Below are 16816 nucleotides of genomic sequence, written 5' to 3' on the forward strand. Positions count from 1 at the left end.
TCCTATTTATGTCAATTATGTCCTAGTTTTATGTCAATTTTGGTAAATATAGTCCTTCTTCTGGGTTCTAGATTTTTGAGTGCAGGAACTGAAAACATCCTTGAGATACCCAGCTAGGTGCTGCGTGCTTGCATGCTACACCCCTTTCCCATTTCACTTCTCAAAAGCTGAAGTTTTAGTGAGCACAGCTCTAAACTACAGACCCCACGGCAGAGGTTTGTAAGGTACATCTTTCAAGGATGTTTTCTCCTGATTATACATCTTCCCTGAACTAAACTGGACCTCTCAGGAAGAAAGAAAAAACAGAAACTCCGGTCCTCTAGGTCTAATTTACTTTCATGCTGCACAACAGCAGAATATACTCCTTGCGAGAACTGGTCCTGTGGATGGATTAACCAAGAAGTCTTTGCTGAAAAAGCTTGACTGACCAACGCTTTTTGGCCTCATTTTATTAGCCTGTGGGGTTGCAGGCTTTGCTTGGCTTTAGTGCTAAGTTGGAGGGATCCTGAGTTGGGTGTCCACTGCAGCACTGGAGGCTTTTGAATGGCATGGAGCAAAAGAAGAACCGCCCTCCTACAGAGGAAAGACATCCGCAGCCACCATCCACATTATAGCAGTGTGTGCCAGAAGTAAGTCACAGTGCAACTACAGTAGATGTATATCTATATGTCTATAGATATATGTTTATGCATGTGTATATTAAAAAAAATGCACACATATAGAAGTATATCTAAAGCTATCTATCTATGCATATTTCCCATGTATTTTATTAACAGCACGGGGGGGTTTCCAGTGCTACTTGCTGGTAACTTGTCATGACCAGGCAATTCATTCAAATATCAAGCAAAAATTTTGAGAAAGGCCAAACTATTAATATTCATAGACTTTAAATCTACTGTATGGCAAGTAGCAATGCAGCTTTTCAGTGAACTCTCAATGTCATCTCTTTCGTTCTCTGGTTTAGAGCATACGTCTGTGCATTGCTATGTGTAAGCGAAACCTGTTGCCATGGTGACACTAGAGCTTTCTAAATATGGCATGTGATGTCCAAAATTGCATTTGTGTTAACTGTTGAGGTGAAGATTAGAGAGAAAGTACTGCACGCAGGGTCCTTTCAGACAATAAAAAAACTGCTGTTTTGACTCATGAGAAAAGAACGTATTTGCATTGATGTATGAACTTACTAAGCTGATATTATTAACTATGGCTTGTTGATTTTATCTTCCACAATATGCCACATGCTCTTCAGGAGGACAAGACATGGATGTGATTTCTGTCTCTGGGACCATGCAAATTGAAGCTGATAAGGAGCTATACTGTATTTTTCTTACAAGTGCATGTAGGTATTTGAATCATTTTAAGTAATTAACATTACTGGATTGCTTCTCTTGCTTAAAGCTAAATATCTGTTTAAATGCTTATCTGTTGTGGGCTGAATGGAAGTAGGGAGAGGTTGTATCTGATAGAATTATCAGTCTTGTAATTACATGCAAACACCCCAGACATTCTCCTGGGTTTAGCATATGAATCTAATAAGAGTCAGGTATGGGAATATTATAGGTAGGTTAATGAAATCTGTATTTGCCAGACCCTTGCATATAACTTTTGGTGAGGGCTGCAACATGAAGAGCAATGATATGTTTTAAGCAACAGCATTTGCCTGGTACTTTTTGTCACAATCTGTATTAGCTAGGGTCTGGCTGTCATGTTAGGGAGTGAAAAATTACCTTGCAAAGTGAGAGCGCCGGCTGCACGCACCCAGCAGCTTGTCAAGTGCTAGATCTGTGTTTTCAAGGCAGAAATGATTGTTATGTAATTGCAGTTGACATTTATGGAACACTTTTAATCCTAAATGAGCTCAAATCCAGTCACAAGCTCTGAGTCTGTTGTGTCAAACAGTCGGGTCTGCTCGGGTCTTAAAATTTAGTTGCGGCACCAAGTGCCATGGGACCTGCCAGAGCTCCCAGTTCATACTGATATATTTTTTCTCCTCTGAAGTACACCAAGAACCTCAGCCGAGACACTGGACACCTTGCAGTACCAGTGATCGACGCACCCTCTGGACGACAGCACTGCAGAGCACAAGGGTGGGATTTTCTTGGAGGATGAGGGAGCTGGAATTGCTGCACGAGAGGTTTTCCATGTAGTCTTTCCATCTGTGCAGTTGCTGCATTTGGCACTGCCTTGTGTGTTGCTGAAGTGCTAGGACATGAGGTCCCGGTGAAGCCTCCAGCTCTCTGCTGCAGCCTGGGCTCTTCCTTGGACATCTCTGGTTCCCAGCCCTACCCAGGGACAATGTAAGGCCCATAACACCCACTCTGCTCCACCCTACTGCTCAAAGAGACTTCAGTTTAAACGAGAATTAGGAAAATAACAGGGTCCTATTGTTCCTAACACTGTGAATCATAAAGATGCGTGTCAGAAAAATGTTATTCTGGATCCAGCTTGTCATACTCTTCTCTTCAGTAAGACTTTATTTATGAGCTCCCCCACTAAGACTTATGCTAGTGCAAGACCCTTCTCAGCCTGCAACAGGATGTCAGGATCTGGCCCTGACTGACAACAGAGTTCCCCTAAATTTCAGAGTCCACGAGGCTGTTCGGTGGTGGCCCCATGCATCTATTTGTCACGTTTGATGTTGGTTAGTGAGATGAAACAGAGCTGGCACGCCAAGGGACAGTATACAGGGTGACGAGTTTGCCACCATGTTAGAGCATGTGAGGGAGTAGGGACTACGGCCAGGAGTTGCAGCTCCCGATTCATCTGTATTAGAGAGCTTCCAGGCTTCTTGAAGTAGTCTGAACCTTCCTAATGTGAAATTTCCTCAAAAAAGGACAAATAGCTCATATTTAAGGTATGAGGTATGGGAGGGAAAAAAGGCAAGGGAAGAGAAATATGATGCCACAAAACTTCCATAAGCCATTACAGCTAATAAATAATAAAGCTAGAAGCAAAATAAGAGAGGGAAGGAATGAAAGCTGTAAAGGAGTCCTAAAATGGATGCCAACTACTCTCTGGAAACATAAAGAGATAGAGAGAGAGGGGCCAGGAACAGGAATTTTTCAGATGAAATAAGGACATCAGGGAAATCCTCCCTCACCAGGCCTTTGGCAGGTGCCTGCGTGCAAGACTGCCAGGTTCGGCACTGGATTTGTCCTCAGACAGATCTGTCACGTGCAGCCAACAGCACAGCACTGCAGAGGTGAGGCTGGCTGAGCTGCGCGTGGGGTTGATCTATAGCTAGTGACATCCAACGGAGCAGAGGGGCCAGGGCTGTGTGTAATTCAGTACAAGCAAGGCTCAAGGGTTGCAGTGAGACAGCCAGGGTATGTGGCAGTGCTAGATGGATGCCTTGAAGCTGTGTTGTGTTCGTTTCCATTGCAAAATGGATGTGAGGAGGTGTCTTTTGGAGCCTGGGGTGTTTTTTTTTTTTTAAACAGATAAGCTAAATGTGAAAAAAAGATATTGCTTCTAGTCTTATATGCTCAGAATTATTTATGTTGGTATGTTAGTATTTAATTCCATTTGTGTTTTTCTGCCCACCATGTTTTGGTTTTCTCTATACTTTTGTAAATTGTGCAAAAGTAGTGCATTGCTACATAATGGGGTTGCAACCCAAGGCTATTTGGAAACAGACCTGGGGTGGGAGGTTTTTTTCTAAAAAAAAAAAAAAAAAAAAAAAAGTCACTGCCATCACTGTAAATCTGGGTCCTACTCTTTGCAAAGATGGCCAATAAGTTTCTAGGCAGAATTCAAGGTAGTGGTAATTAGTCAAAGCTGATGTGGCATAGGGTTTGATTAGCCAAGGTGTTTGCTCTGTCTTGCACGTCACTGTGACGAGCTGAAATATGCAGGCTCTGGGGGATCTGGGAGGGTCTCCACCAGCATGTTGCCCGAGCCACGGATCCAGGAGGGTCTCCATCAGCACGTTGCCCAAGCCATGCAGACCACCTATGGGTGCTGCCAGGGCAGGAGGCAGCTCGGAGAGGGCTGCTGCCAAGACAGCCATGGTGGTGCGTCCAGTTCAGGCCCAGCATGTGCAAAAGGAGAGCTTCTGTGGGGGCCCAGGGCACAATGGTCAATCACCACTGGCTTGAGGTCAGGACTGGCTGCTGTTGCTGTGGTTGTGTTGCCTGGGGAAGTGTGAGGCTGTGGCACGTGCAGTGTGCATGCCAGCACAGCTATTTGCTTTTATTGTAATCATTTATTGAAAGCTTTGTTTTAAACTTCCAGGCTCTCTTTGGTTTCCTGAGTGTTCGCACGCTGATGGATTGTACAATCAAGTACTTCATTAAAAATAAATAAAAAGGCACCTGCATTGCTTTTATGTAGAGTATGCAGGCATTAATAACAGGAGTATGAATAGTGAAAAACTGTAACAGACATGCACATCATCAGACCTGTTTTCCCTTGCCCATGTTTGCTTCCTCTTAGCACACTCCAGAGATCACCTCGATGCCCAGTATATCTCAGACCAGCCCATGAGTGACCTGGCAGCGTGTCAGAGTGGAGCAGGGTGGACATTGGCATTGCCAGTGCTGACACCAAGGACTGCTGCCTGTTCACCACCCAGGCTGGAGCTGCCTAGATGTTTCCCTTTGTCATAGTCAGTTCAGCCAAATAATACAGCCTTCTAATTTCTTACTGAACCCCTGTTTCAGTTAGTTTGTGTTTGCTGTGGCAAGTCATCTGTGACCTGTCCCTCTTGACTTTTCTTTCTGGTTCAGGGTCCCTTTCTCAACAAGCTGCCTCAGTCCAGCAGAGAAAGAAGGCAAAAACCTCAAAAAATCCAATGAAAAACCATACAAAATGCATACAAAAATCAGACACAGATATTTCCTCTTCCCCATGTTCTCTTGCAAAAGTTAGCAGTTTAGCTCCTTTATTCCATTTTTTCTGACTTTGTTCAAAGCAATTGCATCTGACCTCAAGTGAAGGTACTTTATATTTTTTTATTTAAAAAAAAATCAAGACGTTTTCTGCCCATTAGGACCCTTTCCACTAATGGCCTTAATATCATTTCAGGAAGCAGCAATACTGAAAGATTTGCGCAATTCCAGAACGGTAAGGAGAAAACTTTACAAGCTTGTGGCTAGATTTCACTGTCTATGGAAAGATTTCCTCTCATGATGATTTTTCAGCAAATCAACAACTGAAGGTGGCTTGTGAGCTACAGTAGCATGTCTGAGAAGGTGGGAAGCTTCTCCTGGTTGAGGGTCTCAGGGGTTATTCAGGGAGTAAATAAAATCAGAGTAACATAAACTAGACCTGAACCAATAGTGGGCTGGTGACAGTTTTTTCTTCTTGCTCCTCTTCAGACAGCAGAAGAGCAGAGACTTTTTCCTGGGTGAACGCATTTGTGTGGACACGTAGCTTGATGGACACAACATGATTCTGGGCCCTCAGAGATATTGCTGAAAAATTGCCCCAGGGTCGGATAGTGCACCAGAAAGACACATCACTGTCAAGATATTTAGTTTGTGCATGTGTCGTGGTGGGGGGTGAGGGGAGGAGAGGGGTGTTGTGTTTTTCTCTATTTTTGGTTTGTTGGGTGTTTGTTTTTTGTTTTTGTTTACAACCAAAAGGGCAAGAAATATAGTTTCAAGTTAAGGCTGAAGTTTTGGAAGATGATACTTCAGGGAGAGGTGGATTACGCAGCAAACCATGCAGGTACAGAATAGCCTACTGGGGAATGAATTAGGAAAGATACTTGGAGATAGTTTACAGGAGAAATACATTAAAAAAACATGCCGTCCGTGGTTCAAAACTATCTTGTCTTCCCTCCGGAATCCCCCTGACATAAACCAGACACACTGTTGCCCATTGTGCTGAGGTAATCTCCTGAGTTGTCATTTTTCCGCAGAAATCATCAGCTGGGAGATGGGAAGGAGGAGAGCAGCCCAGCTCTTCTCCCCACTCCCTTTATAAGCCTCTGCCTCCCTCAGCACCTTCCCGAACTCTAAAACACAAGAAGAGAATTGATTTCATTTAGCTGTTGAGCAACTAGACCTCACATTGGTGAAACTAATGAATTATTAATAGAAAGCAGAGCTTCATTAGGATTCCTGCAGCTCCGCCATTACAGTGTTTCCAGACAGAGTTAATTTCTGTAAAAATATATATGGGATTTTTCGGCTCATTGGCTCTCATTGTGCTTCGCTTATTTCTTCTGGCTCCTCCCTGCGGCTGGTGTTGGCCTAACATAGTAGACCACCAGAGAAATACCTAAGGATTAATTAATTTAATCCAGCCTCTGCTGAGATGGAGCCCTGGAGACTGCTTGCAGCACTTGGATGAAATGTAGTGTTTGCACAAATGGCCAGTGGAAGAGGAGAGAAAAAGTGCTCGTAACAGGTTTCCTGCAGGATGGTGTCTGCTTCCTCTTACTCTGCAGGGAACAGATCCAGGCCTCCACAAGATTTTTTTCATTAATAGACTTTTTTCCCCATGCTTCACAGCTCTCGCTGAGGCAGTCTGTTTCTTTAACAAGGAGCTGGGCAAAAGCTGTGCCACAATGTAGCTCGAGGAGTCGGAGTACCTTAGAGATGTGCTAGCGGTGCCCATTTCCATTCCTGCTTCCGCACCGGCTTCAGAGGATGCCTGAAAATTGGTATCTGGCTGCCTTTGGTGCTTTTGATAACCTCAGAAGTCTAATATACCTTAATGGCTATGTAGACAATCTTCACAGGGACGAATTTAACCCCGAAAGTTTTGACTGCGGTTCGTTTCAGTATCTGCTTTACCTTTTAATGATTATCAAGAATCTCCCAGCATAGGGGTGAACAAAAGGGATTCTTCTTGTTAAGTATTTCAAAAATTTCCCAAGATTTGTTTCCTTTCAGAAGAGTTTTGTAGTCTGCCAACTTGCTTTCCTAATGCATATCCCATGCTGCCTTTACTCTTGAAAAGTGAATCTGTTGCCTTTAATTTCTATGTTTGGTTTGTAACAACAGCATTTCCACATCTGGTCTGTTCTTATTTCAGCCTTTCTTCCTTGTCTGTGGTTTCTGTAACCACTGAAGTTGTATCTGTGCACTTTGCAGGCAGAAGTTGCTGTGCAAGTTCACAGGGCCAGGGCTAGTTACACCCAGCACTGTCAGATCTCTGCCTTAGAAATCTGTGCTGCCTTTCTGGATGAAAGACTGATAAGGTAGCAAAGTTTGATTGCTATGCAATAAGCAAAACATAAAGAGAAAAAAGTTCTCTTTGTTTGAAAATTAAGTTATTTCCTTGTTCTTTTTTTTTAATCTCTAGAAAAAAAAACATCTGGAACTATTAGATCATTGCTTTATAATCAGTCTTTGTCTTTTTACAGAAGAAAGGTATTAATAGAGAAAAATGAAACTCAGCACTTAAATTTTCAATTGGAGATGAAGGGGCAAAGAGTCCAAATTCCACTGATGATACATTCAAAATTATCCTTTCCATAGCAGAAAATCTCAAGATTTAAAAAATTATTAACACTTATAATTCTTAATATTCTTACTAATTATTTGCTTTCTGTTAGATATTAAAAACATGCTTATGGTTTATCTTTCTTCAGTACTCAACAAAAGAAAATTTCATTTCTCCTGTATCAGGACTTGACTTTTCTTCATTGCTTGACAGCCCAGGAGTGTAGCCCTCATCAAGTGTTATTACAGGCTCTGGAGTGAAGTGTTTTCATGCAGTCACAGACCCTCGTGCCCTCTTCTCTCCAAACAAAAAATCTCTTCTCCCCCTGCCTTCAGACTTCCCTCATCCTCTCTCATCTTCCCAGTACCGATCTTCCCGTCCAGCAAGTCCCAGTATGCAGGACATTCACGCACACATACACCTCCTGGTATGAGTTTACTTGCCAATACTCTGACAAAATACCAAAATCAGATAGGAGACAAGGTGGAGCAGTGCACGGAGTATCCTGTATGCAACGCACTGGCCTTACCCTAACTCAAAAAGCTTTTCGCCATCTGATTTTTGCACAAGCTTTGAGCTGCCTTTTATCCAGCTCTGCTCCGCTACCAGGCAGATATCCTCAGCTGAGCATTTGGGCCATAGAAGTTGGAAAGCAACATCCAGCCCAACATCCAGGCAGTTAAATATTCCGGGGTTTAATTTGGAGAAAGAGTTGATACAATTTAAAACATAAAAAAATTTGCCTTGAAACCTGCTAATTAAGATTTTAGGGCATACTGAGAAACTCCTGGATTTAGCTAACTTGAATTTAAAAAAAAAAAACAACCCTGCTACAAGCAGTATTAGCTACCAATCCATAATCCTGCAAAACTGGAAATCCCTTGCTCAGCTGAACCTAGCCCATTGGTATAGCATCTTAAGTGACTTAACTGGCATTGAAAAGCTAACATTTCTTATAAATAATGAACTAAACATTTATTTTGAAGTCATCCTGACAGTTTTCTTGGAAATCTGCAAATACAATACTTATGTTAACTAGCTGTGTCATCTGAATCAGTGTTTTAATTTTCTGATGGAGAATTAGAAAAGGCAACATCTGTAAAGCAGTAGAATTCCTATAGATTATAAAATACTGTCTCTAATGCAGAAATCAACCAGCTAAAGCTTGGTTTTAGATATAATCTAAAAAAATTCTGTATCTATAATTTATAGAGGTATTTATATTACATAGTAATTTATTCTATTATTTTGTGGCTTTTGTTGTTGTTTAGCTTTTATTTTTTCCCTTGAGAGTCTTCTGGGTGCAGAAATTTTATTCAGGTAAGTGCACAAAAGTTGAGATACGGGCAAACAGTAGGAAGAATGGCTGGGAACAGAGAATCAGTTTTAACGACAGCATTCACCATGCATATTGCAGCGTAAGCAAAAATCCAGTGTAGGTCATCAGTGTTAAGATGCAAGTATTTTGCAAAGCAGATAAGTAAGATTATTTAGGAAGGTGATGGTTCCTTCATGCTTAGAGACTTTAAATCAAGCTTGTCACTGTCACTAACATATATGCTCTGTTTCAGCCAGGAGGAAGTAGTAGGTGGGACGGTACAGTCTGTGTTATGTGGATCATCGCAATAGTCCCTTTAGGCTTTGGTGGAGTCATAAATTTTAAGACTAGAATACGGGAGGGGAAAAAAAAAAGAGGAACCGCAGTGTGATTTTTGTATTTATTGAAGAAAAAGTGTTTGGCATTCTCATTCTTTCAGGTGTTGTAAAATTATAATAGATAAAGAACAAGGTCATTTGGTTAGCACAGCTTTTCTTAAGAGAGAGATCTCTGCTTCTACCGCTCAAACCTTTGGTATTCTCAGGTCCTGTCTGAAATCACTGAGGGCTGAGAAATTTCAACAGGTTGTGAAAAAACAAACTCAAGGACATCAAAAATACCTCCTTTTGGTTGAGTCTCATGAAACCCAGAGAAAGGCCTTTATAAAAAAAACTGATAGTCAATTGACACTTCTCTGACAAGCGTGGTGGGACAACTCTGTGTATGTAAATAGGAAAATTCTGATCAAAGTCATTCAGAAATATGTAGTATCACTCCTGGCCTGGACTTGGTAGAACCGAGTTACAGTGAATGAACAGTTATACAGTGGAAATGGTTTCTTGTGAGCTTCAAACAAACATCATAGCTGTAATCTAAACTCTGTGGTAAAATGGTTTTACTTACAATAAGCCATTATGAGTTCTGCTGAAGCCATTTTGCATCTGCTTCAAAGACAGCAGCTACTGGTTCTTTGATTCTCCCTTTCTGTAAAATAAGAGAAGGGTCATACAGGACATGCCCCTTCCTGAATGCCTCCACAAATTCATTCCTCATATCTGCATGTCTCAAGCCACAGAATAGGGTTGAAGAGGGAGGTGCAGTAGAGCAGACAATGTCAAAAAGGCTCAGTGCAGCTAGGGCAGGCTCAGAAGGTGACTGTCTGATTTCTAAGCTTCAGAAACTTTACTAGACTGTAATCAAGAGCACTCATGTGGTTGGATAAAGAGGGCCCAGAACAATGGGGTGACCACAGTTTGCAGAGCACAGCCAGGAGAAATGGTGAGGTTTGGGCACTGGCATTCTTTTTACAACCTGAGAGGGGGAAAAACAAGCCACAGAAAGGGAGGCCCCAAAGCAAACAGGCATCAGACTTATCCTGTATGGTGTGGTAAACTGTGTGGCAGCCTCCAAGGGAAGAGGCAGTGCATGGGAGACAGCAGAACTCTGCTAAGTGACATGATCTGTACATAAAATAAGAGATACATAAAAGCTAACACCCAAGAAATGCTGAAGATTCTAATGTCTGTCGTCTTTGTTGTATTTCAAAGGGTGGAAGACAACACAGTACATGGATGGTCCGTAAAAGTGCTGATGAAGACCTGGAAGCTCTTGTGGACTTCTAATGAGTAATACTGAGTCTGGCAAAACTACAGGATCACGAGGCTGCAGTTCCCTGAGATAACATCATAAAGGAGTAAGTACAATTGGTGGCCAGTTAAAACAGCTATGACCACAAAATTCACAAATGAGAAAATCCTTTGAGGTCTTAAAGAGTTTTCCAAGTGCAGATAACGAAGATGTTTGTCAGTAGGCCAGGCAGCAAAAGGGGAACCTGGAATGAAACCAGAAATCTGAGAGGTCTTCTCTGCATGGATGAAACCCACAGAGGAATGCCATTGTTGTTTTGTGTGACTGGAGGGATTCAAAGTATTGCTGTCACTATTTACCATTTTACTGGAGAAATATAGAAAATGCAAGACTATATGTATTTGCTAAGCCATTCATTGGAGGATCCTGAGGACAGACTCATTCGGCTGTTGCTGCTGGCAAACAAAGCATCCCATTGAAATTCAAAGGTTTGTGGAGGGAATATGAAAACAAAATGATTTATGTGACAAGTATTATGGAGTCTTCTCAGTATCAAAAGGAAGTCAATTTAATGTTATGATTTGCCTCAGCTTCTCTAGAAGTCTGTGCCTCTGCCTCCAGATGGGAGCAAACTTGATTTGGTAGGTAACTCCAAGCCTTGAGCTTAGGCCTCCTTCTCTTTTGTGGTGAGAGGGAAGAAAATAATGGGTAAAAGAAGTGGAGGAGTAGCTTTGCCACTGGTGAGAAATACTCTCCCTGTGTAGAAACAGGCTGTCCACCTTGAGCTTACGGCCACCTCTCCTACCTATCTCACATTAACCTTTCTGCTCTGTGCTGTTGTTCTAAGTCACTGCTTTGATTTCAGAGTATCTTCTCCTTCTGTAACAAAGCAGTGCAGCAGAGCAAGCCTGTAAAGTATCACAGCAGATTAAGTCAGGGTTTCACAAGTGTTCTTATACTATTGGGTTTTCATTATTGTTGCTACAGCTCATCTTGTAGGTTTTCTTTAACTGTGGTAGAACTCTGGATGATACTAACAACCAATTAGAAAGGTATTCACAGCATGAACTGATGATGGGGAAGGTACCATCCTAACAGATCACTGATAATTTGATGCATAACCACTACGAAAGCTGTTAAAAGCAGTACTCGTAGTAGCAAATCCGTAACAGGATGGGAGCAGCAAGCCCCAGACAGTGGAACCTGTCCTTGGATTAAACTACGGTGAATGAAACTTGAGTGCACGTACACACAGCAGGTAACTTTAGCTATGCTTTCAAAATGATTTCAGGTGTATGTATGGAAGCTGCTGAGTATAGTAAGGAAGGATGGTCCAGTGGTTAGCAGGATAGTTTTGGACCTGGCTATCCTAGATGCAGGTCTTTATTTCCCAGCAGACTGCCTGTGTGATTTAGCCAGTTCTTCATCTGTAGATTGCATTGATATCTGTGCCTCTCAGGGGTAAAGACCAATGCAGGTCTAGTAGTTTTCTTAAGACGTCAAGTTACCATGGCACTGGGGTTGTATGGGCACTTTACTGTAACAGCTTAACCATAGTTGTAATCTTTACAGATTTAAGTGTAATTCCATACCACTTGCATTGTCACTACTCAAATTAGAACAGCAATCCCACAGGGATATGAGAAATCACTTATTTTTAAAAATACATGGTAATTAAAACTATTATAAAAATTAAACATTTCTATAACCTCAGTTTCCCAGTTCTCCAGTGGGATTGTGATGTTGATAATTTAAGATAGAAAGAAAAAAAGGAGATGCACATATCTAGGAAGGTTAATTTGGGGCTGAAGTGAAGGATTCCATTCTGTGTTATGAAAATTGTCAACAGCTGCAGCTGTAGGAGACAGAAATAGCTCTGTTCCACTTGTCATACAACTGTCCATATGGAAATACTTATTTGTGAAGAAGTAATTGAGAGCCTTAATATGATAATCATTTTAGCTTTGCCTCCGAATCAAAATGTCTTTGTCCTTGGAGATTTAAATTTTATATTAAATATTAACAAAAGAACAAAAGCAATTTCTGCTGAATGTTTGTAGTGTGCCTACAAAGCAGTCAGGGAAACATTCACAGGAATTTACAGTTGCAGGACAGTGTACACATGGAGGCCTGCTGGAGGAAACCAGACCATTGCTGCTCAGTTCAACAGTGTGAATACCTGAGCAACAAGATCAACCTGGCTCAAATAACTTGAAAATGAAAAATCAGTTCCAGAACAAAGAATGAAAGAAAACTGGTTTGCCTTTTCAGAGGTTTGTATTTAAAACAAAGCACTTTTCACTCAGCTATATGCACTGCTAAAAATCTCTGTGTGCTCATAATTTTGCACACAGTCACTACAGAGTTATGTCTGTGTCAGTATTCAGCATCCTTTCTTTCTACTTTATTGCTTTGACAAATAGACAATTGTAAATAATTTAAGACTGCAAATTGTCTGTGTCAGTGACTGCCTTTTAAGATAAAGGAATCTTCAAGTGCACTAATGCTATTCACACAGTAGTTTGAAGTTCTGGATAACAGTTATTATTTTATTTCAATTTATTTCTGGCCAGAGTAGGCTGGTGACTAAAAACATTTAAAAAAAAAACACAATTCCAACTCAACCTAGTTAGTGGCAGCTTCTTATATCGGTAAAGATTATCTGTATTATTCTATTCTCTTCCTTGCACTGCCCTCATCAGATCTGAGCTCTAGCTGTCTTTCACGGAGTGCTAGAAATACAGCCAGAAATAGTATTTAGAAACTTAATTGATAGTTTAGCTTCAAATGCATATAACCTGTCTATAGATTATAAATATGGTGGCCACAGATTACATGCATATATTTTAGCAGTAGTTTCTTCTCTGTAGGCACTTAGAATTAAATGGAAAAAAAGTAAATAGGATGAAGGCCATGAAGGGTAATGGGCAGCTGAGAGAAACAGTCCTGTGAGTAATGCGGATCCTCTCTTATGGAAATCCTCACTCCTACGCTTCCTGAACTATGGGGAAAGCCCAAACCACCACTGAAACATGTGCGTCAGGCCCCAGTCTCTTGCTAACATCTGTTTTCAATCTTTTAAAAATCACTGTGGATGGAGTGTAGGGAATATTGTTAGTTAGCTGGGCTTTGTTTTGGTTTCTTGTCTTTTCTGCTCTTTTGGTGTTTGGAATTAGGGACAAATTACAGTACAAACACTAAAAATCATCTGCCAGACACGAACCAAGAGACATGTGTGTCCGTGTTTTCTGTGTCAAAAAAGGAATGGTGTGATTTGTATTTGTTCCCTCTTTCTCTGAGTGCTTTTTGTTTCTAAGACTTTCCCTGTGCTAGGGTATTCAACTTGCTTACAGATGTTGAAATGATGCCTTGGATCATCATGCTGTCCTGCTGCTTTGCTGCTTGCTTGGTCTCTAGTTAAACTTGCATATAGCCAAGGAGGATAGCATACACTAGCGGGCTGCCCCAAATGCTACTTCTCCATGCTTTGCTGCATGCCCAAATGTTGTAGCGCTAGTGTTTCTTCCATCTTTCTGGTTTATCTAAATAAATTCCTTAATGCAGATGCAGGAAATAGTCTTGCTCTTTAAAAAATGTTACATGATAAAGAACCAAGCTAAGGGCAAGAAAATTTGGTATGCCATCTGCCTAATGCCTGTAGCAGCACCATGCTTTCTGGTATTTAGAGCAAGGGATGCAAGGAAGTGGTTATTTATTGATTGCGGAAACAGCCCAATGTTTCACTGATTCACTATTGATTTCCAAATTTGATATTTAAATATGCTTTTACAGTGTATAAATCCAGACAAAATGTCATTCACCATATGTTTATTACTAAAACTTGGCACTTACTTGCATCAAAGTAGTTTTCACACACGGACTGTTTGTTTCAAAACCTCTGCGAAGCAGGTATAATTAACATTAGCACTTTAGGGGGAAAGCTGGGGCTGAGAACAGAGAAAATAATTCCATCACTGCTGCAGAGGGAGTCAGCACAGGGATTTGGATTAGAAACAGCCTTTCATAGCTTCCAATTTTCTTCCAGCAGATGACTAAATTTGCATCTTTTATTATAATAACTGGACAAATAGTAACTTGCTAATTTCTTAAAGAAAGTACCTAAAATGGTTGTAAGCCTGGTTTAGAAAAATGTAAAGAAACGATCTTCTTACCTGAATAGCGATAACTACCTCACATGGAAGATGCATGATAAATAGCTCTATGCCATTTTGCATACAATTAACTTTTATCAACCAGAACAAGAAACACATTTCAAATGCATCATTTATATGAACTTTATAAATGACCCACTCTTGTACTGCTGGCATAAGTCACTATGATGAAGCCACGTAAAGGGCCTCAAAGGAATAAGAAACTAGGAAAAGATGTTTTTGTATGAAACTTCTCCAAGAACTTGCATATCACTGCTAGGACTGTTAGCAAGTGTTCAGAGACTTTTGGCTTTCAAACTAAGTTTGAGCTCTAAGGATGCAAAGATAACTGGTCTTTTTTCACTTCAGTGTTTATACATGAGCAGATCAAATTATAGGCTGATTTTGGTATTGTGTTGGCTGCAGAACAGACCTATCAAAAGATTAAATTCACATGCAGGTTTCTGACTTTTAGTTAAATTCCTAAGAAAATGCGAGCTTGACATTCTGTCTGAAAATGACAAAAGTAAAAATTAAAAAAAAATCCATGAGTTCTTTCTTCTAACATGTAGAAATGATTTTTCTTTCCTCTTAGTTAACTGCTTTGTGTATGTTAATGAGTCTTTCTACCAAATCCATGAGTATCAAAGGAGCATAATTATGCAGGCAAGGTTTTTGTCTTTATATTTCATTATATATTACTTTTTATTTATTTTCTCCTATTGTGAAATCCATTTGTAGAGAACTGTGTGCGAGAGAGAGAATGGTAAGAGATCAATGAAAAAATATTTTCCAAAAGTTGCTTTTCCCTCACCCCCCAAAAAACAAGGTTAAAAATTAAAATGTGCTTATAAAACATGCAAACCCCTGTTGTTTTACTAAGGCAGGGTCCCAGGCATTACATACATTCCCGTCTAATACACATACGCTATGAGTACCCTGGCACACTTAATTTCAGCGTAACATCAGTTTTCTTAAAAGAGGGTAAATTACAAAGAACAGCAGTTCAACTCCTCTGCACAACACAACTATCAACCGTTTTGGCTTTTTGGATTCATATTCATAAAGACATAGAGAAGTCTGAATCCCCAGATCAACTCTCTTTACCCTAACTCTTTCCTTATTACTCTCATTCACTTCTCAGTCATGCATATTGGGAGTTTGCATATTTTCCTTCAATGGCCTCATCTCTAATTGCATCCTAGATCTTTTCAATTAGATTTTCACCACCAAGATGACTGTTTTTATTAGTGTTCTTAATTTATCCCTTCCTGGCTGACTCACAAAGTTTGTACTCCATCCTTTTTTCTCAACAATTGCTTTGCTCTCTTGTGGCAACAGGTCCTTCATTCCTCCTGGTTCTGGGGTTTGTCCCTTTGTGCCTTTCGATGCTCCTGCAGTATTGCTGCAGATGGATCTTCTTCTTTCCTCGCTGTGCCAGAAAAAGGCATGGCTGGTTTCCGTGGCAGTTCCAGTCTTCACTGTCACCCTACCCCTGAGAAGCTTTATTCAGTCTGTGTTTTGTCTGCCATCTGTTTTAGATCATAAATCCATGTTATCCTGATCTCTCAGTTCAGTTCCTCTCTCTAACCTTTCTTTCTGGATGTCTAATTATCCAGCACTGTTTTGCTTATTCTGAAAGTTTTTTCCCCTCCCCAAATGTTCACAACCTTCTCTGACACAAGAACTTCTCTACCATTGTTTGTGTTGCCACAAAGGTCTGTATTCAAAGGTCTGTATTTCAAAAACATTTCCTAAATTTAAGATCTGCATTTTTGGATGCCTGGTGGGAGACACTAAATGGCCTAATTTCAAGAAGAATCAAGCACTCTAATTTCCAAGTGACTTTCTTAGGACATGCCTGTTATCCTACATTAATCGACTTAAGACTTCCATGTTGGAAACCCCAGATCCCACTTCTTCACTCAGCCCCAGGCCATATAGATGTTGGCTTCTTCCATAGTCTTGCACAATCTAAAATTTCTTTCCCTTACCCACAGCTGAATCCCTCCAGGCATACTGCAACAGGTTCATGTGCCATTACTGCCATAGCTTTCTCTCCACGTTCCTGAGCACTCACTTTCTAGGCTATTCTGCTTTTCTGTTTAAAATGCCACAGCTAAAAGAGCTTTACTTACTCGTGCTCAGTTAAGAAGCCTCACCCATCTTCCCTTTGACAGCTGCACCAAAGTGTGACAGGCTTCAGGGAGGAACTCGTGCCTCATATTGTCACATTTGCCATTCCTGATTGATGAAATGCAATGTTTAACAGTTCGGGGGGGGCTAAATCCAGGCTGTAACCCAAGCCTTTCTACTCTCCACCCTGCAATGCTGTCTAGTCCAGAAGCCAGGCCTAGCAAGAAAT

The 16816-nt window shown here is 40.9% G+C and overlaps 1 protein-coding gene across 3 annotated transcripts in view; it reads left to right on the forward strand.

Annotated features, from left to right (window-relative positions):
• Nucleotides 1–1091: 1091 nt before the first annotated feature.
• Nucleotides 1092–16816, forward strand: part of EMCN (endomucin) — a 147350-nt gene continuing 131625 nt past the window's right edge. For 2 of the 3 annotated variants that reach the window (XM_009689341.2, XM_068942012.1), the window contains exons 1-2: nucleotides 1094–1339; nucleotides 10261–10406. The gene's annotated coding sequence lies outside the window, so the exon portion shown is untranslated. Of the gene's footprint in view, nucleotides 1340–10260; nucleotides 10407–16816 lie in introns of all 3 variants that reach the window. The other variant, XM_009689340.2, reaches the window with a different exon arrangement.

Source organism: Struthio camelus, chromosome 4 (assembly GCF_040807025.1).
Source record: "Struthio camelus isolate bStrCam1 chromosome 4, bStrCam1.hap1, whole genome shotgun sequence".
Taxonomy (NCBI): domain Eukaryota; kingdom Metazoa; phylum Chordata; class Aves; order Struthioniformes; family Struthionidae; genus Struthio; species Struthio camelus.